Source organism: Hoplias malabaricus, chromosome 15 (assembly GCF_029633855.1).
Source record: "Hoplias malabaricus isolate fHopMal1 chromosome 15, fHopMal1.hap1, whole genome shotgun sequence".
Lineage (NCBI taxonomy): Eukaryota > Metazoa > Chordata > Actinopteri > Characiformes > Erythrinidae > Hoplias > Hoplias malabaricus.
In genome coordinates this window covers 23,273,079-23,294,426 of record NC_089814.1, presented here as the reverse complement: position 1 = coordinate 23,294,426, position 21,348 = coordinate 23,273,079, and the positions used below count along the sequence as shown (strand labels likewise).

The window sequence follows — 21,348 nt, the reverse complement described above, 5'->3', positions numbered from 1 at the left end:
GTGAAAAAGCTGTTTTGGCCCGTACGGGGATCGAACCCGCGACCTTGGCGTTATTAGCACCACGCTCTAACCAACTGAGCTAACCGGCCTCGGGGACCGAGCGCCCGTCAAGCAGGAACGACAAAGGAGCTCCCAGTGACGACGATCGATGTACATGCAAGAAAAATGTTTCTCTCGGGCCGTGAAAAACAGAAGAGGAGCTCTCGTGTTTCTGCCCGGTTTCGAACCGGGGACCTTTCGCGTGTTAGGCGAACGTGATAACCACTACACTACAGAAACCAGCTACACTCCTCGAGGCCACCTTGAGATTCCACAGGCCACATGGGACCAGTACAGCTTGACTTTGGACTGACGTACTGATCAATTCTTTACATGGTGAAATACACCTGCACTTTACCGTGAGCCAGGACCCTGCGTCTTGGAGACTTGGCCGTACCGAAATCAGCCACGTTGCCCGTGGCGCAGTGGCCCTTTCTTTGATTTTCCAGCGAGGCGCTGAACACATTACTCCGACAGCAGTCACAATCGCAGGGCAGTTTTCCAATCCGACCGCATGGACTTTGTCCAGAAGCTCCCCCCTCGTTAGGGCAGAGGAGACCGACTTCCCACGTGAAAGGCAGATCTGCTCCCCACGAAACTAATGAAAATGGCTTGATGGCCTGTGTCATACGCTGCTGGACTTTTAGCTTGAGTCTAAGCTGTGCATGGGCTTGTCTGTGGTAGCAACTGAAGTTCAGAGGGTGGTGAGCTACATCGCCCCTCCTGGTCCCAACATGGAACAGCGCACTCAGTAAGATCACTTCAACTTAAGCAGCCATGAAGGGCACAGAGACGTTGCCTATGACCGCACTTTAAGGCATCTTGATTGAGCCATGGACCTTTAAAGCATTCAGTTGCGCCTCGTCCGGATGAGCTATCCATCGTCCAAGGCCTTGCGCTTGCGCGTGCCAGCTGGCGCGTACGCCGACCATGCTCTGTGTCGTTAGCCCTGTACCATGTGAGCCAAGAAGTCCCTGGGCTTTGGAGACGGGTATGTCTTTGGCATCAAATGATACGAGCGCAGCAAAGGAAAAGGGGAATTAGCTCAAATGGTAGAGCGCTCGCTTAGCATGCGAGAGGTAGCGGGATCGATGCCCGCATTCTCCAGCAAGAGCTTTTATCCAAGGTCCACGCAAAGAGACTGACAGAGGCCACGGCGCTTGCTGGGTTAACGTGAAAAAGCTGTTTTGGCCCGTACGGGGATCGAACCCGCGACCTTGGCGTTATTAGCACCACGCTCTAACCAACTGAGCTAACCGGCCTCGGGGACTGAGCGCCCGTCAAGCAGGAACGACAAAGGAGCTCCCAGTGACGACGATCGATGTACATGCAAGAAAAATGTTTCTCTCGGGCCGTGAAAAACAGAAGAGGAGCTCTCGTGTTTCTGCCCGGTTTCGAACCGGGGACCTTTCGCGTGTTAGGCGAACGTGATAACCACTACACTACAGAAACCAGCTACACTCCTCGAGGCCACCTTGAGATTCCACAGGCCACATGGGACCAGTACAGCTTGACTTTGGACTGACGTACTGATCAATTCTTTACATGGTGAAATACACCTGCACTTTACCGTGAGCCAGGACCCTGCGTCTTGGAGACTTGGCCGTACCGAAATCAGCCACGTTGCCCGTGGCGCAGTGGCCCTTTCTTTGATTTTCCAGCGAGGCGCTGAACACATTACTCCGACAGCAGTCACAATCGCAGGGCAGTTTTCCAATCCGACCGCATGGACTTTGTCCAGAAGCTCCCCCCTCGTTAGGGCAGAGGAGACCGACTTCCCACGTGAAAGGCAGATCTGCTCCCCACGAAACTAATGAAAATGGCTTGATGGCCTGTGTCATACGCTGCTGGACTTTTAGCTTGAGTCTAAGCTGTGCATGGGCTTGTCTGTGGTAGCAACTGAAGTTCAGAGGGTGGTGAGCTACATCGCCCCTCCTGGTCCCAACATGGAACAGCGCACTCAGTAAGATCACTTCAACTTAAGCAGCCATGAAGGGCACAGAGACGTTGCCTATGACCGCACTTTAAGGCATCTTGATTGAGCCATGGACCTTTAAAGCATTCAGTTGCGCCTCGTCCGGATGAGCTATCCATCGTCCAAGGCCTTGCGCTTGCGCGTGCCAGCTGGCGCGTACGCCGACCATGCTCTGTGTCGTTAGCCCTGTACCATGTGAGCCAAGAAGTCCCTGGGCTTTGGAGACGGGTATGTCTTTGGCATCAAATGATACGAGCGCAGCAAAGGAAAAGGGGAATTAGCTCAAATGGTAGAGCGCTCGCTTAGCATGCGAGAGGTAGCGGGATCGATGCCCGCATTCTCCAGCAAGAGCTTTTATCCAAGGTCCACGCAAAGAGACTGACAGAGGCCACGGCGCTTGCTGGGTTAACGTGAAAAAGCTGTTTTGGCCCGTACGGGGATCGAACCCGCGACCTTGGCGTTATTAGCACCACGCTCTAACCAACTGAGCTAACCGGCCTCGGGGACCGAGCGCCCGTCAAGCAGGAACGACAAAGGAGCTCCCAGTGACGACGATCGATGTACATGCAAGAAAAATGTTTCTCTCGGGCCGTGAAAAACAGAAGAGGAGCTCTCGTGTTTCTGCCCGGTTTCGAACCGGGGACCTTTCGCGTGTTAGGCGAACGTGATAACCACTACACTACAGAAACCAGCTACACTCCTCGAGGCCACCTTGAGATTCCACAGGCCACATGGGACCAGTACAGCTTGACTTTGGACTGACGTACTGATCAATTCTTTACATGGTGAAATACACCTGCACTTTACCGTGAGCCAGGACCCTGCGTCTTGGAGACTTGGCCGTACCGAAATCAGCCACGTTGCCCGTGGCGCAGTGGCCCTTTCTTTGATTTTCCAGCGAGGCGCTGAACACATTACTCCGACAGCAGTCACAATCGCAGGGCAGTTTTCCAATCCGACCGCATGGACTTTGTCCAGAAGCTCCCCCCTCGTTAGGGCAGAGGAGACCGACTTCCCACGTGAAAGGCAGATCTGCTCCCCACGAAACTAATGAAGATGGCTTGATGGCCTGTGTCATACGCTGCTGGACTTTTAGCTTGAGTCTAAGCTGTGCATGGGCTTGTCTGTGGTAGCAACTGAAGTTCAGAGGGTGGTGAGCTACATCGCCCCTCCTGGTCCCAACATGGAACAGCGCACTCAGTAAGATCACTTCAACTTAAGCAGCCATGAAGGGCACAGAGACGTTGCCTATGACCGCACTTTAAGGCATCTTGATTGAGCCATGGACCTTTAAAGCATTCAGTTGCGCCTCGTCCGGATGAGCTATCCATCGTCCAAGGCCTTGCGCTTGCGCGTGCCAGCTGGCGCGTACGCCGACCATGCTCTGTGTCGTTAGCCCTGTACCATGTGAGCCAAGAAGTCCCTGGGCTTTGGAGACGGGTATGTCTTTGGCATCAAATGATACGAGCGCAGCAAAGGAAAAGGGGAATTAGCTCAAATGGTAGAGCGCTCGCTTAGCATGCGAGAGGTAGCGGGATCGATGCCCGCATTCTCCAGCAAGAGCTTTTATCCAAGGTCCACGCAAAGAGACTGACAGAGGCCACGGCGCTTGCTGGGTTAACGTGAAAAAGCTGTTTTGGCCCGTACGGGGATCGAACCCGCGACCTTGGCGTTATTAGCACCACGCTCTAACCAACTGAGCTAACCGGCCTCGGGGACTGAGCGCCCGTCAAGCAGGAACGACAAAGGAGCTCCCAGTGACGACGATCGATGTACATGCAAGAAAAATGTTTCTCTCGGGCCGTGAAAAACAGAAGAGGAGCTCTCGTGTTTCTGCCCGGTTTCGAACCGGGGACCTTTCGCGTGTTAGGCGAACGTGATAACCACTACACTACAGAAACCAGCTACACTCCTCGAGGCCACCTTGAGATTCCACAGGCCACATGGGACCAGTACAGCTTGACTTTGGACTGACGTACTGATCAATTCTTTACATGGTGAAATACACCTGCACTTTACCGTGAGCCAGGACCCTGCGTCTTGGAGACTTGGCCGTACCGAAATCAGCCACGTTGCCCGTGGCGCAGTGGCCCTTTCTTTGATTTTCCAGCGAGGCGCTGAACACATTACTCCGACAGCAGTCACAATCGCAGGGCAGTTTTCCAATCCGACCGCATGGACTTTGTCCAGAAGCTCCCCCCTCGTTAGGGCAGAGGAGACCGACTTCCCACGTGAAAGGCAGATCTGCTCCCCACGAAACTAATGAAAATGGCTTGATGGCCTGTGTCATACGCTGCTGGACTTTTAGCTTGAGTCTAAGCTGTGCATGGGCTTGTCTGTGGTAGCAACTGAAGTTCAGAGGGTGGTGAGCTACATCGCCCCTCCTGGTCCCAACATGGAACAGCGCACTCAGTAAGATCACTTCAACTTAAGCAGCCATGAAGGGCACAGAGACGTTGCCTATGACCGCACTTTAAGGCATCTTGATTGAGCCATGGACCTTTAAAGCATTCAGTTGCGCCTCGTCCGGATGAGCTATCCATCGTCCAAGGCCTTGCGCTTGCGCGTGCCAGCTGGCGCGTACGCCGACCATGCTCTGTGTCGTTAGCCGTGTACCATGTGAGCCAAGAAGTCCCTGGGCTTTGGAGACGGGTATGTCTTTGGCATCAAATGATACGAGCGCAGCAAAGGAAAAGGGGAATTAGCTCAAATGGTAGAGCGCTCGCTTAGCATGCGAGAGGTAGCGGGATCGATGCCCGCATTCTCCAGCAAGAGCTTTTATCCAAGGTCCACGCAAAGAGACTGACAGAGGCCACGGCGCTTGCTGGGTTAACGTGAAAAAGCTGTTTTGGCCCGTACGGGGATCGAACCCGCGACCTTGGCGTTATTAGCACCACGCTCTAACCAACTGAGCTAACCGGCCTCGGGGACCGAGCGCCCGTCAAGCAGGAACGACAAAGGAGCTCCCAGTGACGACGATCGATGTACATGCAAGAAAAATGTTTCTCTCGGGCCGTGAAAAACAGAAGAGGAGCTCTCGTGTTTCTGCCCGGTTTCGAACCGGGGACCTTTCGCGTGTTAGGCGAACGTGATAACCACTACACTACAGAAACCAGCTACACTCCTCGAGGCCACCTTGAGATTCCACAGGCCACATGGGACCAGTACAGCTTGACTTTGGACTGACGTACTGATCAATTCTTTACATGGTGAAATACACCTGCACTTTACCGTGAGCCAGGACCCTGCGTCTTGGAGACTTGGCCGTACCGAAATCAGCCACGTTGCCCGTGGCGCAGTGGCCCTTTCTTTGATTTTCCAGCGAGGCGCTGAACACATTACTCCGACAGCAGTCACAATCGCAGGGCAGTTTTCCAATCCGACCGCATGGACTTTGTCCAGAAGCTCCCCCCTCGTTAGGGCAGAGGAGACCGACTTCCCACGTGAAAGGCAGATCTGCTCCCCACGAAACTAATGAAGATGGCTTGATGGCCTGTGTCATACGCTGCTGGACTTTTAGCTTGAGTCTAAGCTGTGCATGGGCTTGTCTGTGGTAGCAACTGAAGTTCAGAGGGTGGTGAGCTACATCGCCCCTCCTGGTCCCAACATGGAACAGCGCACTCAGTAAGATCACTTCAACTTAAGCAGCCATGAAGGGCACAGAGACGTTGCCTATGACCGCACTTTAAGGCATCTTGATTGAGCCATGGACCTTTAAAGCATTCAGTTGCGCCTCGTCCGGATGAGCTATCCATCGTCCAAGGCCTTGCGCTTGCGCGTGCCAGCTGGCGCGTACGCCGACCATGCTCTGTGTCGTTAGCCCTGTACCATGTGAGCCAAGAAGTCCCTGGGCTTTGGAGACGGGTATGTCTTTGGCATCAAATGATACGAGCGCAGCAAAGGAAAAGGGGAATTAGCTCAAATGGTAGAGCGCTCGCTTAGCATGCGAGAGGTAGCGGGATCGATGCCCGCATTCTCCAGCAAGAGCTTTTATCCAAGGTCCACGCAAAGAGACTGACAGAGGCCACGGCGCTTGCTGGGTTAACGTGAAAAAGCTGTTTTGGCCCGTACGGGGATCGAACCCGCGACCTTGGCGTTATTAGCACCACGCTCTAACCAACTGAGCTAACCGGCCTCGGGGACCGAGCGCCCGTCAAGCAGGAACGACAAAGGAGCTCCCAGTGACGACGATCGATGTACATGCAAGAAAAATGTTTCTCTCGGGCCGTGAAAAACAGAAGAAGAGCTCTCGTGTTTCTGCCCGGTTTCGAACCGGGGACCTTTCGCGTGTTAGGCGAACGTGATAACCACTACACTACAGAAACCAGCTACACTCCTAGAGGCCACCTTGAGATTCCACAGGCCACATGGGACCAGTACAGCTTGACTTTGGACTGACGTACTGATCAATTCTTTACATGGTGAAATACACCTGCACTTTACCGTGAGCCAGGACCCTGCGTCTTGGAGACTTGGCCGTACCGAAATCAGCCACGTTGCCCGTGGCGCAGTGGCCCTTTCTTTGATTTTCCAGCGAGGCGCTGAACACATTACTCCGACAGCAGTCACAATCGCAGGGCAGTTTTCCAATCCGACCGCATGGACTTTGTCCAGAAGCTCCCCCCTCGTTAGGGCAGAGGAGACCGACTTCCCACGTGAAAGGCAGATCTGCTCCCCACGAAACTAATGAAAATGGCTTGATGGCCTGTGTCATACGCTGCTGGACTTTTAGCTTGAGTCTAAGCTGTGCATGGGCTTGTCTGTGGTAGCAACTGAAGTTCAGAGGGTGGTGAGCTACATCGCCCCTCCTGGTCCCAACATGGAACAGCGCACTCAGTAAGATCACTTCAACTTAAGCAGCCATGAAGGGCACAGAGACGTTGCCTATGACCGCACTTTAAGGCATCTTGATTGAGCCATGGAACTTTAAAGCATTCAGTTGCGCCTCGTCCGGATGAGCTATCCATCGTCCAAGGCCTTGCGCTTGCGCGTGCCAGCTGGCGCGTACGCCTACCATGCTCTGTGTCGTTAGCCCTGTACCATGTGAGCCAAGAAGTCCCTGGGCTTTGGAGACGGGTATGTCTTTGGCATCAAATGATACGAGCGCAGCAAAGGAAAAGGGGAATTAGCTCAAATGGTAGAGCGCTCGCTTAGCATGCGAGAGGTAGCGGGATCGATGCCCGCATTCTCCAGCAAGAGCTTTTATCCAAGGTCCACGCAAAGAGACTGACAGAGGCCACGGCGCTTGCTGGGTTAACGTGAAAAAGCTGTTTTGGCCCGTACGGGGATCGAACCCGCGACCTTGGCGTTATTAGCACCACGCTCTAACCAACTGAGCTAACCGGCCTCGGGGACCGAGCGCCCGTCAAGCAGGAACGACAAAGGAGCTCCCAGTGACGACGATCGATGTACATGCAAGAAAAATGTTTCTCTCGGGCCGTGAAAAACAGAAGAAGAGCTCTCGTGTTTCTGCCCGGTTTCGAACCGGGGACCTTTCGCGTGTTAGGCGAACGTGATAACCACTACACTACAGAAACCAGCTACACTCCTCGAGGCCACCTTGAGATTCCACAGGCCACATGGGACCAGTACAGCTTGACTTTGGACTGACGTACTGATCAATTCTTTACATGGTGAAATACACCTGCACTTTACCGTGAGCCAGGACCCTGCGTCTTGGAGACTTGGCCGTACCGAAATCAGCCACGTTGCCCGTGGCGCAGTGGCCCTTTCTTTGATTTTCCAGCGAGGCGCTGAACACATTACTCCGACAGCAGTCACAATCGCAGGGCAGTTTTCCAATCCGACCGCATGGACTTTGTCCAGAAGCTCCCCCCTCGTTAGGGCAGAGGAGACCGACTTCCCACGTGAAAGGCAGATCTGCTCCCCACGAAACTAATGAAAATGGCTTGATGGCCTGTGTCATACGCTGCTGGACTTTTAGCTTGAGTCTAAGCTGTGCATGGGCTTGTCTGTGGTAGCAACTGAAGTTCAGAGGGTGGTGAGCTACATCGCCCCTCCTGGTCCCAACATGGAACAGCGCACTCAGTAAGATCACTTCAACTTAAGCAGCCATGAAGGGCACAGAGACGTTGCCTATGACCGCACTTTAAGGCATCTTGATTGAGCCATGGAACTTTAAAGCATTCAGTTGCGCCTCGTCCGGATGAGCTATCCATCGTCCAAGGCCTTGCGCTTGCGCGTGCCAGCTGGCGCGTACGCCTACCATGCTCTGTGTCGTTAGCCCTGTACCATGTGAGCCAAGAAGTCCCTGGGCTTTGGAGACGGGTATGTCTTTGGCATCAAATGATACGAGCGCAGCAAAGGAAAAGGGGAATTAGCTCAAATGGTAGAGCGCTCGCTTAGCATGCGAGAGGTAGCGGGATCGATGCCCGCATTCTCCAGCAAGAGCTTTTATCCAAGGTCCACGCAAAGAGACTGACAGAGGCCACGGCGCTTGCTGGGTTAACGTGAAAAAGCTGTTTTGGCCCGTACGGGGATCGAACCCGCGACCTTGGCGTTATTAGCACCACGCTCTAACCAACTGAGCTAACCGGCCTCGGGGACCGAGCGCCCGTCAAGCAGGAACGACAAAGGAGCTCCCAGTGACGACGATCGATGTACATGCAAGAAAAATGTTTCTCTCGGGCCGTGAAAAACAGAAGAGGAGCTCTCGTGTTTCTGCCCGGTTTCGAACCGGGGACCTTTCGCGTGTTAGGCGAACGTGATAACCACTACACTACAGAAACCAGCTACACTCCTCGAGGCCACCTTGAGATTCCACAGGCCACATGGGACCAGTACAGCTTGACTTTGGACTGACGTACTGATCAATTCTTTACATGGTGAAATACACCTGCACTTTACCGTGAGCCAGGACCCTGCGTCTTGGAGACTTGGCCGTACCGAAATCAGCCACGTTGCCCGTGGCGCAGTGGCCCTTTCTTTGATTTTCCAGCGAGGCGCTGAACACATTACTCCGACAGCAGTCACAATCGCAGGGCAGTTTTCCAATCCGACCGCATGGACTTTGTCCAGAAGCTCCCCCCTCGTTAGGGCAGAGGAGACCGACTTCCCACGTGAAAGGCAGATCTGCTCCCCACGAAACTAATGAAAATGGCTTGATGGCCTGTGTCATACGCTGCTGGACTTTTAGCTTGAGTCTAAGCTGTGCATGGGCTTGTCTGTGGTAGCAACTGAAGTTCAGAGGGTGGTGAGCTACATCGCCCCTCCTGGTCCCAACATGGAACAGCGCACTCAGTAAGATCACTTCAACTTAAGCAGCCATGAAGGGCACAGAGACGTTGCCTATGACCGCACTTTAAGGCATCTTGATTGAGCCATGGACCTTTAAAGCATTCAGTTGCGCCTCGTCCGGATGAGCTATCCATCGTCCAAGGCCTTGCGCTTGCGCGTGCCAGCTGGCGCGTACGCCGACCATGCTCTGTGTCGTTAGCCCTGTACCATGTGAGCCAAGAAGTCCCTGGGCTTTGGAGACGGGTATGTCTTTGGCATCAAATGATACGAGCGCAGCAAAGGAAAAGGGGAATTAGCTCAAATGGTAGAGCGCTCGCTTAGCATGCGAGAGGTAGCGGGATCGATGCCCGCATTCTCCAGCAAGAGCTTTTATCCAAGGTCCACGCAAAGAGACTGACAGAGGCCACGGCGCTTGCTGGGTTAACGTGAAAAAGCTGTTTTGGCCCGTACGGGGATCGAACCCGCGACCTTGGCGTTATTAGCACCACGCTCTAACCAACTGAGCTAACCGGCCTCGGGGACCGAGCGCCCGTCAAGCAGGAACGACAAAGGAGCTCCCAGTGACGACGATCGATGTACATGCAAGAAAAATGTTTCTCTCGGGCCGTGAAAAACAGAAGAGGAGCTCTCGTGTTTCTGCCCGGTTTCGAACCGGGGACCTTTCGCGTGTTAGGCGAACGTGATAACCACTACACTACAGAAACCAGCTACACTCCTCGAGGCCACCTTGAGATTCCACAGGCCACATGGGACCAGTACAGCTTGACTTTGGACTGACGTACTGATCAATTCTTTACATGGTGAAATACACCTGCACTTTACCGTGAGCCAGGACCCTGCGTCTTGGAGACTTGGCCGTACCGAAATCAGCCACGTTGCCCGTGGCGCAGTGGCCCTTTCTTTGATTTTCCAGCGAGGCGCTGAACACATTACTCCGACAGCAGTCACAATCGCAGGGCAGTTTTCCAATCCGACCGCATGGACTTTCTCCAGAAGCTCCCCCCTCGTTAGGGCAGAGGAGACCGACTTCCCACGTGAAAGGCAGATCTGCTCCCCACGAAACTAATGAAAATGGCTTGATGGCCTGTGTCATACGCTGCTGGACTTTTAGCTTGAGTCTAAGCTGTGCATGGGCTTGTCTGTGGTAGCAACTGAAGTTCAGAGGGTGGTGAGCTACATCGCCCCTCCTGGTCCCAACATGGAACAGCGCACTCAGTAAGATCACTTCAACTTAAGCAGCCATGAAGGGCACAGAGACGTTGCCTATGACCGCACTTTAAGGCATCTTGATTGAGCCATGGACCTTTAAAGCATTCAGTTGCGCCTCGTCCGGATGAGCTATCCATCGTCCAAGGCCTTGCGCTTGCGCGTGCCAGCTGGCGCGTACGCCGACCATGCTCTGTGTCGTTAGCCCTGTACCATGTGAGCCAAGAAGTCCCTGGGCTTTGGAGACGGGTATGTCTTTGGCATCAAATGATACGAGCGCAGCAAAGGAAAAGGGGAATTAGCTCAAATGGTAGAGCGCTCGCTTAGCATGCGAGAGGTAGCGGGATCGATGCCCGCATTCTCCAGCAAGAGCTTTTATCCAAGGTCCACGCAAAGAGACTGACAGAGGCCACGGCGCTTGCTGGGTTAACGTGAAAAAGCTGTTTTGGCCCGTACGGGGATCGAACCCGCGACCTTGGCGTTATTAGCACCACGCTCTAACCAACTGAGCTAACCGGCCTCGGGGACTGAGCGCCCGTCAAGCAGGAACGACAAAGGAGCTCCCAGTGACGACGATCGATGTACATGCAAGAAAAATGTTTCTCTCGGGCCGTGAAAAACAGAAGAGGAGCTCTCGTGTTTCTGCCCGGTTTCGAACCGGGGACCTTTCGCGTGTTAGGCGAACGTGATAACCACTACACTACAGAAACCAGCTACACTCCTCGAGGCCACCTTGAGATTCCACAGGCCACATGGGACCAGTACAGCTTGACTTTGGACTGACGTACTGATCAATTCTTTACATGGTGAAATACACCTGCACTTTACCGTGAGCCAGGACCCTGCGTCTTGGAGACTTGGCCGTACCGAAATCAGCCACGTTGCCCGTGGCGCAGTGGCCCTTTCTTTGATTTTCCAGCGAGGCGCTGAACACATTACTCCGACAGCAGTCACAATCGCAGGGCAGTTTTCCAATCCGACCGCATGGACTTTGTCCAGAAGCTCCCCCCTCGTTAGGGCAGAGGAGACCGACTTCCCACGTGAAAGGCAGATCTGCTCCCCACGAAACTAATGAAAATGGCTTGATGGCCTGTGTCATACGCTGCTGGACTTTTAGCTTGAGTCTAAGCTGTGCATGGGCTTGTCTGTGGTAGCAACTGAAGTTCAGAGGGTGGTGAGCTACATCGCCCCTCCTGGTCCCAACATGGAACAGCGCACTCAGTAAGATCACTTCAACTTAAGCAGCCATGAAGGGCACAGAGACGTTGCCTATGACCGCACTTTAAGGCATCTTGATTGAGCCATGGACCTTTAAAGCATTCAGTTGCGCCTCGTCCGGATGAGCTATCCATCGTCCAAGGCCTTGCGCTTGCGCGTGCCAGCTGGCGCGTACGCCGACCATGCTCTGTGTCGTTAGCCCTGTACCATGTGAGCCAAGAAGTCCCTGGGCTTTGGAGACGGGTATGTCTTTGGCATCAAATGATACGAGCGCAGCAAAGGAAAAGGGGAATTAGCTCAAATGGTAGAGCGCTCGCTTAGCATGCGAGAGGTAGCGGGATCGATGCCCGCATTCTCCAGCAAGAGCTTTTATCCAAGGTCCACGCAAAGAGACTGACAGAGGCCACGGCGCTTGCTGGGTTAACGTGAAAAAGCTGTTTTGGCCCGTACGGGGATCGAACCCGCGACCTTGGCGTTATTAGCACCACGCTCTAACCAACTGAGCTAACCGGCCTCGGGGACCGAGCGCCCGTCAAGCAGGAACGACAAAGGAGCTCCCAGTGACGACGATCGATGTACATGCAAGAAAAATGTTTCTCTCGGGCCGTGAAAAACAGAAGAGGAGCTCTCGTGTTTCTGCCCGGTTTCGAACCGGGGACCTTTCGCGTGTTAGGCGAACGTGATAACCACTACACTACAGAAACCAGCTACACTCCTCGAGGCCACCTTGAGATTCCACAGGCCACATGGGACCAGTACAGCTTGACTTTGGACTGACGTACTGATCAATTCTTTACATGGTGAAATACACCTGCACTTTACCGTGAGCCAGGACCCTGCGTCTTGGAGACTTGGCCGTACCGAAATCAGCCACGTTGCCCGTGGCGCAGTGGCCCTTTCTTTGATTTTCCAGCGAGGCGCTGAACACATTACTCCGACAGCAGTTACAATCGCAGGGCAGTTTTCCAATCCGACCGCATGGACTTTGTCCAGAAGCTCCCCCCTCGTTAGGGCAGAGGAGACCGACTTCCCACGTGAAAGGCAGATCTGCTCCCCACGAAACTAATGAAAATGGCTTGATGGCCTGTGTCATACGCTGCTGGACTTTTAGCTTGAGTCTAAGCTGTGCATGGGCTTGTCTGTGGTAGCAACTGAAGTTCAGAGGGTGGTGAGCTACATCGCCCCTCCTGGTCCCAACATGGAACAGCGCACTCAGTAAGATCACTTCAACTTAAGCAGCCATGAAGGGCACAGAGACGTTGCCTATGACCGCACTTTAAGGCATCTTGATTGAGCCATGGACCTTTAAAGCATTCAGTTGCGCCTCGTCCGGATGAGCTATCCATCGTCCAAGGCCTTGCGCTTGCGCGTGCCAGCTGGCGCGTACGCCGACCATGCTCTGTGTCGTTAGCCCTGTACCATGTGAGCCAAGAAGTCCCTGGGCTTTGGAGACGGGTATGTCTTTGGCATCAAATGATACGAGCGCAGCAAAGGAAAAGGGGAATTAGCTCAAATGGTAGAGCGCTCGCTTAGCATGCGAGAGGTAGCGGGATCGATGCCCGCATTCTCCAGCAAGAGCTTTTATCCAAGGTCCACGCAAAGAGACTGACAGAGGCCACGGCGCTTGCTGGGTTAACGTGAAAAAGCTGTTTTGGCCCGTACGGGGATCGAACCCGCGACCTTGGCGTTATTAGCACCACGCTCTAACCAACTGAGCTAACCGGCCTCGGGGACCGAGCGCCCGTCAAGCAGGAACGACAAAGGAGCTCCCAGTGACGACGATCGATGTACATGCAAGAAAAATGTTTCTCTCGGGCCGTGAAAAACAGAAGAGGAGCTCTCGTGTTTCTGCCCGGTTTCGAACCGGGGACCTTTCGCGTGTTAGGCGAACGTGATAACCACTACACTACAGAAACCAGCTACACTCCTCGAGGCCACCTTGAGATTCCACAGGCCACATGGGACCAGTACAGCTTGACTTTGGACTGACGTACTGATCAATTCTTTACATGGTGAAATACACCTGCACTTTACCGTGAGCCAGGACCCTGCGTCTTGGAGACTTGGCCGTACCGAAATCAGCCACGTTGCCCGTGGCGCAGTGGCCCTTTCTTTGATTTTCCAGCGAGGCGCTGAACACATTACTCCGACAGCAGTCACAATCGCAGGGCAGTTTTCCAATCCGACCGCATGGACTTTGTCCAGAAGCTCCCCCCTCGTTAGGGCAGAGGAGACCGACTTCCCACGTGAAAGGCAGATCTGCTCCCCACGAAACTAATGAAAATGGCTTGATGGCCTGTGTCATACGCTGCTGGACTTTTAGCTTGAGTCTAAGCTGTGCATGGGCTTGTCTGTGGTAGCAACTGAAGTTCAGAGGGTGGTGAGCTACATCGCCCCTCCTGGTCCCAACATGGAACAGCGCACTCAGTAAGATCACTTCAACTTAAGCAGCCATGAAGGGCACAGAGACGTTGCCTATGACCGCACTTTAAGGCATCTTGATTGAGCCATGGACCTTTAAAGCATTCAGTTGCGCCTCGTCCGGATGAGCTATCCATCGTCCAAGGCCTTGCGCTTGCGCGTGCCAGCTGGCGCGTACGCCGACCATGCTCTGTGTCGTTAGCCCTGTACCATGTGAGCCAAGAAGTCCCTGGGCTTTGGAGACGGGTATGTCTTTGGCATCAAATGATACGAGCGCAGCAAAGGAAAAGGGGAATTAGCTCAAATGGTAGAGCGCTCGCTTAGCATGCGAGAGGTAGCGGGATCGATGCCCGCATTCTCCAGCAAGAGCTTTTATCCAAGGTCCACGCAAAGAGACTGACAGAGGCCACGGCGCTTGCTGGGTTAACGTGAAAAAGCTGTTTTGGCCCGTACGGGGATCGAACCCGCGACCTTGGCGTTATTAGCACCACGCTCTAACCAACTGAGCTAACCGGCCTCGGGGACCGAGCGCCCGTCAAGCAGGAATGACAAAGGAGCTCCCAGTGACGACGATCGATGTACATGCAAGAAAAATGTTTCTCTCGGGCCGTGAAAAACAGAAGAGGAGCTCTCGTGTTTCTGCCCGGTTTCGAACCGGGGACCTTTCGCGTGTTAGGCGAACGTGATAACCACTACACTACAGAAACCAGCTACACTCCTCGAGGCCACCTTGAGATTCCACAGGCCACATGGGACCAGTACAGCTTGACTTTGGACTGACGTACTGATCAATTCTTTACATGGTGAAATACACCTGCACTTTACCGTGAGCCAGGACCCTGCGTCTTGGAGACTTGGCCGTACCGAAATCAGCCACGTTGCCCGTGGCGCAGTGGCCCTTTCTTTGATTTTCCAGCGAGGCGCTGAACACATTACTCCGACAGCAGTCACAATCGCAGGGCAGTTTTCCAATCCGACCGCATGGACTTTGTCCAGAAGCTCCCCCCTCGTTAGGGCAGAGGAGACCGACTTCCCACGTGAAAGGCAGATCTGCTCCCCACGAAACTAATGAAAATGGCTTGATGGCCTGTGTCATACGCTGCTGGACTTTTAGCTTGAGTCTAAGCTGTGCATGGGCTTGTCTGTGGTAGCAACTGAAGTTCAGAGGGTGGTGAGCTACATCGCCCCTCCTGGTCCCAACATGGAACAGCGCACTCAGTAAGATCACTTCAACTTAAGCAGCCATGAAGGGCACAGAGACGTTGCCTATGACCGCACTTTAAGGCATCTTGATTGAGCCATGGACCTTTAAAGCATTCAGTTGCGCCTCGTCCGGATGAGCTATCCATCGTCCAAGGCCTTGCGCTTGCGCGTGCCAGCTGGCGCGTACGCCGACCATGCTCTGTGTCGTTAGCCCTGTACCATGTGAGCCAAGAAGTCCCTGGGCTTTGGAGACGGGTATGTCTTTGGCATCAAATGATACGAGCGCAGCAAAGGAAAAGGGGAATTAGCTCAAATGGTAGAGCGCTCGCTTAGCATGCGAGAGGTAGCGGGATCGATGCCCGCATTCTCCAGCAAGAGCTTTTATCCAAGGTCCACGCAAAGAGACTGACAGAGGCCACGGCGCTTGCTGGGTTAACGTGAAAAAGCTGTTTTGGCCCGTACGGGGATCGAACCCGCGACCTTGGCGTTATTAGCACCACGCTCTAACCAACTGAGCTAACCGGCCTCGGGGACCGAGCGCCCGTCAAGCAGGAACGACAAAGGAGCTCCCAGTGACGACGATCGATGTACATGCAAGAAAAATGTTTCTCTCGGGCCGTGAAAAACAGAAGAGGAGCTCTCGTGTTTCTGCCCGGTTTCGAACCGGGGACCTTTCGCGTGTTAGGCGAACGTGATAACCACTACACTACAGAAACCAGCTACACTCCTCGAGGCCACCTTGAGATTCCACAGGCCACATGGGACCAGTACAGCTTGACTTTGGACTGACGTACTGATCAATTCTTTACATGGTGAAATACACCTGCACTTTACCGTGAGCCAGGACCCTGCGTCTTGGAGACTTGGCCGTACCGAAATCAGCCACGTTGCCCGTGGCGCAGTGGCCCTTTCTTTGATTTTCCAGCGAGGCGCTGAACACATTACTCCGACAGCAGTCACAATCGCAGGGCAGTTTTCCAATCCGACCGCATGGACTTTGTCCAGAAGCTCCCCCCTCGTTAGGGCAGAGGAGACCGACTTCCCACGTGAAAGGCAGATCTGCTCCCCACGAAACTAATGAAAATGGCTTGATGGCCTGTGTCATACGCTGCTGGACTTTTAGCTTGAGTCTAAGCTGTGCATGGGCTTGTCTGTGGTAGCAACTGAAGTTCAGAGGGTGGTGAGCTACATCGCCCCTCCTGGTCCCAACATGGAACAGCGCACTCAGTAAGATCACTTCAACTTAAGCAGCCATGAAGGGCACAGAGACGTTGCCTATGACCGCACTTTAAGGCATCTTGATTGAGCCATGGACCTTTAAAGCATTCAGTTGCGCCTCGTCCGGATGAGCTATCCATCGTCCAAGGCCTTGCGCTTGCGCGTGCCAGCTGGCGCGTACGCCGACCATGCTCTGTGTCGTTAGCCCTGTACCATGTGAGCCAAGAAGTCCCTGGGCTTTGGAGACGGGTATGTCTTTGGCATCAAATGATACGAGCGCAGCAAAGGAAAAGGGGAATTAGCTCAAATGGTAGAGCGCTCGCTTAGCATGCGAGAGGTAGCGGGATCGATGCCCGCATTCTCCAGCAAGAGCTTTTATCCAAGGTCCACGCAAAGAGACTGACAGAGGCCACGGCGCTTGCTGGGTTAACGTGAAAAAGCTGTTTTGGCCCGTACGGGGATCGAACCCGCGACCTTGGCGTTATTAGCACCACGCTCTAACCAACTGAGCTAACCGGCCTCGGGGACCGAGCGCCCGTCAAGCAGGAACGACAAAGGAGCTCCCAGTGACGACGATCGATGTACATGCAAGAAAAATGTTTCTCTCGGGCCGTGAAAAACAGAAGAGGAGCTCTCGTGTTTCTGCCCGGTTTCGAACCGGGGACCTTTCGCGTGTTAGGCGAACGTGATAACCACTACACTACAGAAACCAGCTACACTCCTTGAGGCCACCTTGAGATTCCACAGGCCACATGGGACCAGTACAGCTTGACTTTGGACTGACGTACTGATCAATTCTTTACATGGTGAAATACACCTGCACTTTACCGTGAGCCAGGACCCTGCGTCTTGGAGACTTGGCCGTACCGAAATCAGCCACGTTGCCCGTGGCGCAGTGGCCCTTTCTTTGATTTTCCAGCGAGGCGCTGAACACATTACTCCGACAGCAGTCACAATCGCAGGGCAGTTTTCCAATCCGACCGCATGGACTTTGTCCAGAAGCTCCCCCCTCGTTAGGGCAGAGGAGACCGACTTCCCACGTGAAAGGCAGATCTGCTCCCCACGAAACTAATGAAAATGGCTTGATGGCCTGTGTCATACGCTGCTGGACTTTTAGCTTGAGTCTAAGCTGTGCATGGGCTTGTCTGTGGTAGCAACTGAAGTTCAGAGGGTGGTGAGCTACATCGCCCCTCCTGGTCCCAACATGGAACAGCGCACTCAGTAAGATCACTTCAACTTAAGCAGCCATGAAGGGCACAGAGACGTTGCCTATGACCGCACTTTAAGGCATCTTGATTGAGCCATGGACCTTTAAAGCATTCAGTTGCGCCTCGTCCGGATGAGCTATCCATCGTCCAAGGCCTTGCGCTTGCGCGTGCCAGCTGGCGCGTACGCCGACCATGCTCTGTGTCGTTAGCCCTGTACCATGTGAGCCAAGAAGTCCCTGGGCTTTGGAGACGGGTATGTCTTTGGCATCAAATGATACGAGCGCAGCAAAGGAAAAGGGGAATTAGCTCAAATGGTAGAGCGCTCGCTTAGCATGCGAGAGGTAGCGGGATCGATGCCCGCATTCTCCAGCAAGAGCTTTTATCCAAGGTCCACGCAAAGAGACTGACAGAGGCCACGGCGCTTGCTGGGTTAACGTGAAAAAGCTGTTTTGGCCCGTATGGGGATCGAACCCGCGACCTTGGCGTTATTAGCACCACGCTCTAACCAACTGAGCTAACCGGCCTCGGGGACCGAGCGCCCGTCAAGCAGGAACGACAAAGGAGCTCCCAGTGACGACGATCGATGTACATGCAAGAAAAATGTTTCTCTCGGGCCGTGAAAAACAGAAGAGGAGCTCTCGTGTTTCTGCCCGGTTTCGAACCGGGGACCTTTCGCGTGTTAGGCGAACGTGATAACCACTACACTACAGAAACCAGCTACACTCCTCGAGGCCACCTTGAGATTCCACAGGCCACATGGGACCAGTACAGCTTGACTTTGGACTGACGTACTGATCAATTCTTTACATGGTGAAATACACCTGCACTTTACCGTGAGCCAGGACCCTGCGTCTTGGAGACTTGGCCGTACCGAAATCAGCCACGTTGCCCGTGGCGCAGTGGCCCTTTCTTTGATTTTCCAGCGAGGCGCTGAACACATTACTCCGACAGCAGTCACAATCGCAGGGCAGTTTTCCAATCCGACCGCATGGACTTTGTCCAGAAGCTCCCCCCTCGTTAGGGCAGAGGAGACCGACTTCCCACGTGAAAGGCAGATCTGCTCCCCACGAAACTAATGAAAATGGCTTGATGGCCTGTGTCATACGCTGCTGGACTTTTAGCTTGAGTCTAAGCTGTGCATGGGCTTGTCTGTGGTAGCAACTGAAGTTCAGAGGGTGGTGAGCTACATCGCCCCTCCTGGTCCCAACATGGAACAGCGCACTCAGTAAGATCACTTCAACTTAAGCAGCCATGAAGGGCACAGAGACGTTGCCTATGACCGCACTTTAAGGCATCTTGATTGAGCCATGGACCTTTAAAGCATTCAGTTGCGCCTCGTCCGGATGAGCTATCCATCGTCCAAGGCCTTGCGCTTGCGCGTGCCAGCTGGCGCGTACGCCGACCATGCTCTGTGTCGTTAGCCCTGTACCATGTGAGCCAAGAAGTCCCTGGGCTTTGGAGACGGGTATGTCTTTGGCATCAAATGATACGAGCGCAGCAAAGGAAAAGGGGAATTAGCTCAAATGGTAGAGCGCTCGCTTAGCATGCGAGAGGTAGCGGGATCGATGCCCGCATTCTCCAGCAAGAGCTTTTATCCAAGGTCCACGCAAAGAGACTGACAGAGGCCACGGCGCTTGCTGGGTTAACGTGAAAAAGCTGTTTTGGCCCGTACGGGGATCGAACCCGCGACCTTGGCGTTATTAGCACCACGCTCTAACCAACTGAGCTAACCGGCCTCGGGGACCGAGCGCCCGTCAAGCAGGAACGACAAAGGAGCTCCCAGTGACGACGATCGATGTACATGCAAGAAAAATGTTTCTCTCGGGCCGTGAAAAACAGAAGAGGAGCTCTCGTGTTTCTGCCCGGTTTCGAACCGGGGACCTTTCGCGTGTTAGGCGAACGTGATAACCACTACACTACAGAAACCAGCTACACACCTCGAGGCCACCTTGAGATTCCACAGGCCACATGGGACCAGTACAGCTTGACTTTGGACTGACGTACTGATCAATTCTTTACATGGTGAAATACACCTGCACTTTACCGTGAGCCAGGACCCTGCGTCTTGGAGACTTGGCCGTACCGAAATCAGCCACTTTGCCCGTGGCGCAGTGGCCCTTTCTTTGATTTTCCAGCGAGGCGCTGAACACATTACTCCGACAGCAGTCACAATCGCAGGGCAGTTTTCCAATCCGACCGCATGGACTTTGTCCAGAAGCTCCCCCCTCGTTAGGGCAGAGGAGACCGACTTCCCACGTGAAAGGCAGATCTGCTCCCCACGAAACTAATGAAAATGGCTTGATGGCCTGTGTCATACGCTGCTGGACTTTTAGCTTGAGTCTAAGCTGTGCATGGGCTTGTCTGTGGTAGCAACTGAAGTTCAGAGGGTGGTGAGCTACATCGCCCCTCCTGGTCCCAACATGGAACAGCGCACTCAGTAAGATCACTTCAACTTAAGCAGCCATGAAGGGCACAGAGACGTTGCCTATGACCGCACTTTAAGGCATCTTGATTGAGCCATGGACCTTTAAAGCATTCAGTTGCGCCTCGTCCGGATGAGCTATCCATCGTCCAAGGCCTTGCGCTTGCGCGTGCCAGCTGGCGCGTACGCCGACCATGCTCTGTGTCGTTAGCCCTGTACCATGTGAGCCAAGAAGTCCCTGGGCTTTGGAGACGGGTATGTCTTTGGCATCAAATGATACGAGCGCAGCAAAGGAAAAGGGGAATTAGCTCAAATGGTAGAGCGCTCGCTTAGCATGCGAGGGGTAGCGGGATCGATGCCCGCATTCTCCAGCAAGAGCTTTTATCCAAGGTCCACGCAAAGAGACTGACAGAGGCCACGGCGCTTGCTGGGTTAACGTGAAAAAGCTGTTTTGGCCCGTACGGGGATCGAACCCGCGACCTTGGCGTTATTAGCACCACGCTCTAACCAACTGAGCTAACCGGCCTCGGGGACCGAGCGCCCGTCAAGCAGGAACGACAAAGGAGCTCCCAGTGACGACGATCGATGTACATGCAAGAAAAATGTTTCTCTCGGGCCGTGAAAAACAGAAGAAGAGCTCTCGTGTTTCTGCCCGGTTTCGAACCGGGGACCTTTCGCGTGTTAGGCGAACGTGATAACCACTACACTACAGAAACCAGCTACACTCCTCGAGGCCACCTTGAGATTCCACAGGCCACATGGGACCAGTACAGCTTGACTTTGGACTGACGTACTGATCAATTCTTTACATGGTGAAATACACCTGCACTTTACCGTGAGCCAGGACCCTGCGTCTTGGAGACTTGGCCGTACCGAAATCAGCCACTTTGCCCGTGGCGCAGTGGCCCTTTCTTTGATTTTCCAGCGAGGCGCTGAACACATTACTCCGACAGCAGTCACAATCGCAGGGCAGTTTTCCAATCCGACCGCATGGACTTTGTCCAGAAGCTCCCCCCTCGTTAGGGCAGAGGAGACCGACTTCCCACGTGAAAGGCAGATCTGCTCCCCACGAAACTAATGAAAATGGCTTGATGGCCTGTGTCATACGCTGCTGGACTTTTAGCTTGAGTCTAAGCTGTGCATGGGCTTGTCTGTGGTAGCAACTGAAGTTCAGAGGGTGG

General features: G+C 53.9%; 51 non-coding genes across 51 annotated transcripts; 16 read left to right on the top strand and 35 right to left on the bottom strand.

Moving 5' to 3' along the window:
- Positions 1-15: 15 nt before the first annotated feature.
- Positions 16-89, bottom strand: trnai-aau (transfer RNA isoleucine (anticodon AAU)). Its single transcript has one exon. It is a non-coding gene; the product is annotated as a tRNA-Ile (tRNA).
- Positions 90-206: 117 nt separating this feature from the next.
- Positions 207-279, bottom strand: trnav-aac (transfer RNA valine (anticodon AAC)). Its single transcript has one exon. It is a non-coding gene; the product is annotated as a tRNA-Val (tRNA).
- Positions 280-1,073: 794 nt separating this feature from the next.
- On the top strand, positions 1,074-1,146 carry trnaa-agc (transfer RNA alanine (anticodon AGC)). The gene has a single exon. It is a non-coding gene; the product is annotated as a tRNA-Ala (tRNA).
- An 81-nt stretch (positions 1,147-1,227) lies between these two features.
- On the bottom strand, positions 1,228-1,301 carry trnai-aau (transfer RNA isoleucine (anticodon AAU)). Its single transcript has one exon. It is a non-coding gene; the product is annotated as a tRNA-Ile (tRNA).
- A 117-nt stretch (positions 1,302-1,418) lies between these two features.
- trnav-aac (transfer RNA valine (anticodon AAC)) lies at positions 1,419-1,491 on the bottom strand. The gene has a single exon. It is a non-coding gene; the product is annotated as a tRNA-Val (tRNA).
- A 794-nt stretch (positions 1,492-2,285) lies between these two features.
- trnaa-agc (transfer RNA alanine (anticodon AGC)) lies at positions 2,286-2,358 on the top strand. The gene has a single exon. It is a non-coding gene; the product is annotated as a tRNA-Ala (tRNA).
- Positions 2,359-2,439: 81 nt separating this feature from the next.
- Positions 2,440-2,513, bottom strand: trnai-aau (transfer RNA isoleucine (anticodon AAU)). The gene has a single exon. It is a non-coding gene; the product is annotated as a tRNA-Ile (tRNA).
- A 117-nt stretch (positions 2,514-2,630) lies between these two features.
- trnav-aac (transfer RNA valine (anticodon AAC)) lies at positions 2,631-2,703 on the bottom strand. Its single transcript has one exon. It is a non-coding gene; the product is annotated as a tRNA-Val (tRNA).
- Positions 2,704-3,497: 794 nt separating this feature from the next.
- trnaa-agc (transfer RNA alanine (anticodon AGC)) lies at positions 3,498-3,570 on the top strand. Its single transcript has one exon. It is a non-coding gene; the product is annotated as a tRNA-Ala (tRNA).
- An 81-nt stretch (positions 3,571-3,651) lies between these two features.
- Positions 3,652-3,725, bottom strand: trnai-aau (transfer RNA isoleucine (anticodon AAU)). The gene has a single exon. It is a non-coding gene; the product is annotated as a tRNA-Ile (tRNA).
- Positions 3,726-3,842: 117 nt separating this feature from the next.
- trnav-aac (transfer RNA valine (anticodon AAC)) lies at positions 3,843-3,915 on the bottom strand. Its single transcript has one exon. It is a non-coding gene; the product is annotated as a tRNA-Val (tRNA).
- A 794-nt stretch (positions 3,916-4,709) lies between these two features.
- trnaa-agc (transfer RNA alanine (anticodon AGC)) lies at positions 4,710-4,782 on the top strand. The gene has a single exon. It is a non-coding gene; the product is annotated as a tRNA-Ala (tRNA).
- Positions 4,783-4,863: 81 nt separating this feature from the next.
- Positions 4,864-4,937, bottom strand: trnai-aau (transfer RNA isoleucine (anticodon AAU)). The gene has a single exon. It is a non-coding gene; the product is annotated as a tRNA-Ile (tRNA).
- A 117-nt stretch (positions 4,938-5,054) lies between these two features.
- trnav-aac (transfer RNA valine (anticodon AAC)) lies at positions 5,055-5,127 on the bottom strand. The gene has a single exon. It is a non-coding gene; the product is annotated as a tRNA-Val (tRNA).
- Positions 5,128-5,921: 794 nt separating this feature from the next.
- On the top strand, positions 5,922-5,994 carry trnaa-agc (transfer RNA alanine (anticodon AGC)). Its single transcript has one exon. It is a non-coding gene; the product is annotated as a tRNA-Ala (tRNA).
- An 81-nt stretch (positions 5,995-6,075) lies between these two features.
- On the bottom strand, positions 6,076-6,149 carry trnai-aau (transfer RNA isoleucine (anticodon AAU)). The gene has a single exon. It is a non-coding gene; the product is annotated as a tRNA-Ile (tRNA).
- Positions 6,150-6,266: 117 nt separating this feature from the next.
- On the bottom strand, positions 6,267-6,339 carry trnav-aac (transfer RNA valine (anticodon AAC)). The gene has a single exon. It is a non-coding gene; the product is annotated as a tRNA-Val (tRNA).
- Positions 6,340-7,133: 794 nt separating this feature from the next.
- On the top strand, positions 7,134-7,206 carry trnaa-agc (transfer RNA alanine (anticodon AGC)). Its single transcript has one exon. It is a non-coding gene; the product is annotated as a tRNA-Ala (tRNA).
- Positions 7,207-7,287: 81 nt separating this feature from the next.
- Positions 7,288-7,361, bottom strand: trnai-aau (transfer RNA isoleucine (anticodon AAU)). Its single transcript has one exon. It is a non-coding gene; the product is annotated as a tRNA-Ile (tRNA).
- Positions 7,362-7,478: 117 nt separating this feature from the next.
- On the bottom strand, positions 7,479-7,551 carry trnav-aac (transfer RNA valine (anticodon AAC)). The gene has a single exon. It is a non-coding gene; the product is annotated as a tRNA-Val (tRNA).
- A 794-nt stretch (positions 7,552-8,345) lies between these two features.
- Positions 8,346-8,418, top strand: trnaa-agc (transfer RNA alanine (anticodon AGC)). Its single transcript has one exon. It is a non-coding gene; the product is annotated as a tRNA-Ala (tRNA).
- An 81-nt stretch (positions 8,419-8,499) lies between these two features.
- On the bottom strand, positions 8,500-8,573 carry trnai-aau (transfer RNA isoleucine (anticodon AAU)). The gene has a single exon. It is a non-coding gene; the product is annotated as a tRNA-Ile (tRNA).
- Positions 8,574-8,690: 117 nt separating this feature from the next.
- On the bottom strand, positions 8,691-8,763 carry trnav-aac (transfer RNA valine (anticodon AAC)). Its single transcript has one exon. It is a non-coding gene; the product is annotated as a tRNA-Val (tRNA).
- Positions 8,764-9,557: 794 nt separating this feature from the next.
- trnaa-agc (transfer RNA alanine (anticodon AGC)) lies at positions 9,558-9,630 on the top strand. The gene has a single exon. It is a non-coding gene; the product is annotated as a tRNA-Ala (tRNA).
- An 81-nt stretch (positions 9,631-9,711) lies between these two features.
- On the bottom strand, positions 9,712-9,785 carry trnai-aau (transfer RNA isoleucine (anticodon AAU)). Its single transcript has one exon. It is a non-coding gene; the product is annotated as a tRNA-Ile (tRNA).
- Positions 9,786-9,902: 117 nt separating this feature from the next.
- Positions 9,903-9,975, bottom strand: trnav-aac (transfer RNA valine (anticodon AAC)). The gene has a single exon. It is a non-coding gene; the product is annotated as a tRNA-Val (tRNA).
- Positions 9,976-10,769: 794 nt separating this feature from the next.
- trnaa-agc (transfer RNA alanine (anticodon AGC)) lies at positions 10,770-10,842 on the top strand. The gene has a single exon. It is a non-coding gene; the product is annotated as a tRNA-Ala (tRNA).
- An 81-nt stretch (positions 10,843-10,923) lies between these two features.
- trnai-aau (transfer RNA isoleucine (anticodon AAU)) lies at positions 10,924-10,997 on the bottom strand. The gene has a single exon. It is a non-coding gene; the product is annotated as a tRNA-Ile (tRNA).
- A 117-nt stretch (positions 10,998-11,114) lies between these two features.
- trnav-aac (transfer RNA valine (anticodon AAC)) lies at positions 11,115-11,187 on the bottom strand. The gene has a single exon. It is a non-coding gene; the product is annotated as a tRNA-Val (tRNA).
- A 794-nt stretch (positions 11,188-11,981) lies between these two features.
- trnaa-agc (transfer RNA alanine (anticodon AGC)) lies at positions 11,982-12,054 on the top strand. The gene has a single exon. It is a non-coding gene; the product is annotated as a tRNA-Ala (tRNA).
- Positions 12,055-12,135: 81 nt separating this feature from the next.
- Positions 12,136-12,209, bottom strand: trnai-aau (transfer RNA isoleucine (anticodon AAU)). Its single transcript has one exon. It is a non-coding gene; the product is annotated as a tRNA-Ile (tRNA).
- Positions 12,210-12,326: 117 nt separating this feature from the next.
- On the bottom strand, positions 12,327-12,399 carry trnav-aac (transfer RNA valine (anticodon AAC)). The gene has a single exon. It is a non-coding gene; the product is annotated as a tRNA-Val (tRNA).
- A 794-nt stretch (positions 12,400-13,193) lies between these two features.
- Positions 13,194-13,266, top strand: trnaa-agc (transfer RNA alanine (anticodon AGC)). Its single transcript has one exon. It is a non-coding gene; the product is annotated as a tRNA-Ala (tRNA).
- Positions 13,267-13,347: 81 nt separating this feature from the next.
- trnai-aau (transfer RNA isoleucine (anticodon AAU)) lies at positions 13,348-13,421 on the bottom strand. Its single transcript has one exon. It is a non-coding gene; the product is annotated as a tRNA-Ile (tRNA).
- Positions 13,422-13,538: 117 nt separating this feature from the next.
- Positions 13,539-13,611, bottom strand: trnav-aac (transfer RNA valine (anticodon AAC)). The gene has a single exon. It is a non-coding gene; the product is annotated as a tRNA-Val (tRNA).
- Positions 13,612-14,405: 794 nt separating this feature from the next.
- On the top strand, positions 14,406-14,478 carry trnaa-agc (transfer RNA alanine (anticodon AGC)). The gene has a single exon. It is a non-coding gene; the product is annotated as a tRNA-Ala (tRNA).
- An 81-nt stretch (positions 14,479-14,559) lies between these two features.
- On the bottom strand, positions 14,560-14,633 carry trnai-aau (transfer RNA isoleucine (anticodon AAU)). Its single transcript has one exon. It is a non-coding gene; the product is annotated as a tRNA-Ile (tRNA).
- Positions 14,634-14,750: 117 nt separating this feature from the next.
- Positions 14,751-14,823, bottom strand: trnav-aac (transfer RNA valine (anticodon AAC)). Its single transcript has one exon. It is a non-coding gene; the product is annotated as a tRNA-Val (tRNA).
- Positions 14,824-15,617: 794 nt separating this feature from the next.
- trnaa-agc (transfer RNA alanine (anticodon AGC)) lies at positions 15,618-15,690 on the top strand. Its single transcript has one exon. It is a non-coding gene; the product is annotated as a tRNA-Ala (tRNA).
- Positions 15,691-15,771: 81 nt separating this feature from the next.
- On the bottom strand, positions 15,772-15,845 carry trnai-aau (transfer RNA isoleucine (anticodon AAU)). The gene has a single exon. It is a non-coding gene; the product is annotated as a tRNA-Ile (tRNA).
- A 117-nt stretch (positions 15,846-15,962) lies between these two features.
- Positions 15,963-16,035, bottom strand: trnav-aac (transfer RNA valine (anticodon AAC)). Its single transcript has one exon. It is a non-coding gene; the product is annotated as a tRNA-Val (tRNA).
- Positions 16,036-16,829: 794 nt separating this feature from the next.
- trnaa-agc (transfer RNA alanine (anticodon AGC)) lies at positions 16,830-16,902 on the top strand. Its single transcript has one exon. It is a non-coding gene; the product is annotated as a tRNA-Ala (tRNA).
- Positions 16,903-16,983: 81 nt separating this feature from the next.
- trnai-aau (transfer RNA isoleucine (anticodon AAU)) lies at positions 16,984-17,057 on the bottom strand. The gene has a single exon. It is a non-coding gene; the product is annotated as a tRNA-Ile (tRNA).
- A 117-nt stretch (positions 17,058-17,174) lies between these two features.
- On the bottom strand, positions 17,175-17,247 carry trnav-aac (transfer RNA valine (anticodon AAC)). Its single transcript has one exon. It is a non-coding gene; the product is annotated as a tRNA-Val (tRNA).
- Positions 17,248-18,041: 794 nt separating this feature from the next.
- On the top strand, positions 18,042-18,114 carry trnaa-agc (transfer RNA alanine (anticodon AGC)). The gene has a single exon. It is a non-coding gene; the product is annotated as a tRNA-Ala (tRNA).
- Positions 18,115-18,386: 272 nt separating this feature from the next.
- On the bottom strand, positions 18,387-18,459 carry trnav-aac (transfer RNA valine (anticodon AAC)). Its single transcript has one exon. It is a non-coding gene; the product is annotated as a tRNA-Val (tRNA).
- Positions 18,460-19,253: 794 nt separating this feature from the next.
- On the top strand, positions 19,254-19,326 carry trnaa-agc (transfer RNA alanine (anticodon AGC)). The gene has a single exon. It is a non-coding gene; the product is annotated as a tRNA-Ala (tRNA).
- Positions 19,327-19,407: 81 nt separating this feature from the next.
- Positions 19,408-19,481, bottom strand: trnai-aau (transfer RNA isoleucine (anticodon AAU)). Its single transcript has one exon. It is a non-coding gene; the product is annotated as a tRNA-Ile (tRNA).
- Positions 19,482-19,598: 117 nt separating this feature from the next.
- trnav-aac (transfer RNA valine (anticodon AAC)) lies at positions 19,599-19,671 on the bottom strand. Its single transcript has one exon. It is a non-coding gene; the product is annotated as a tRNA-Val (tRNA).
- A 948-nt stretch (positions 19,672-20,619) lies between these two features.
- Positions 20,620-20,693, bottom strand: trnai-aau (transfer RNA isoleucine (anticodon AAU)). Its single transcript has one exon. It is a non-coding gene; the product is annotated as a tRNA-Ile (tRNA).
- A 117-nt stretch (positions 20,694-20,810) lies between these two features.
- Positions 20,811-20,883, bottom strand: trnav-aac (transfer RNA valine (anticodon AAC)). The gene has a single exon. It is a non-coding gene; the product is annotated as a tRNA-Val (tRNA).
- Positions 20,884-21,348: the final 465 nt, after the last annotated feature.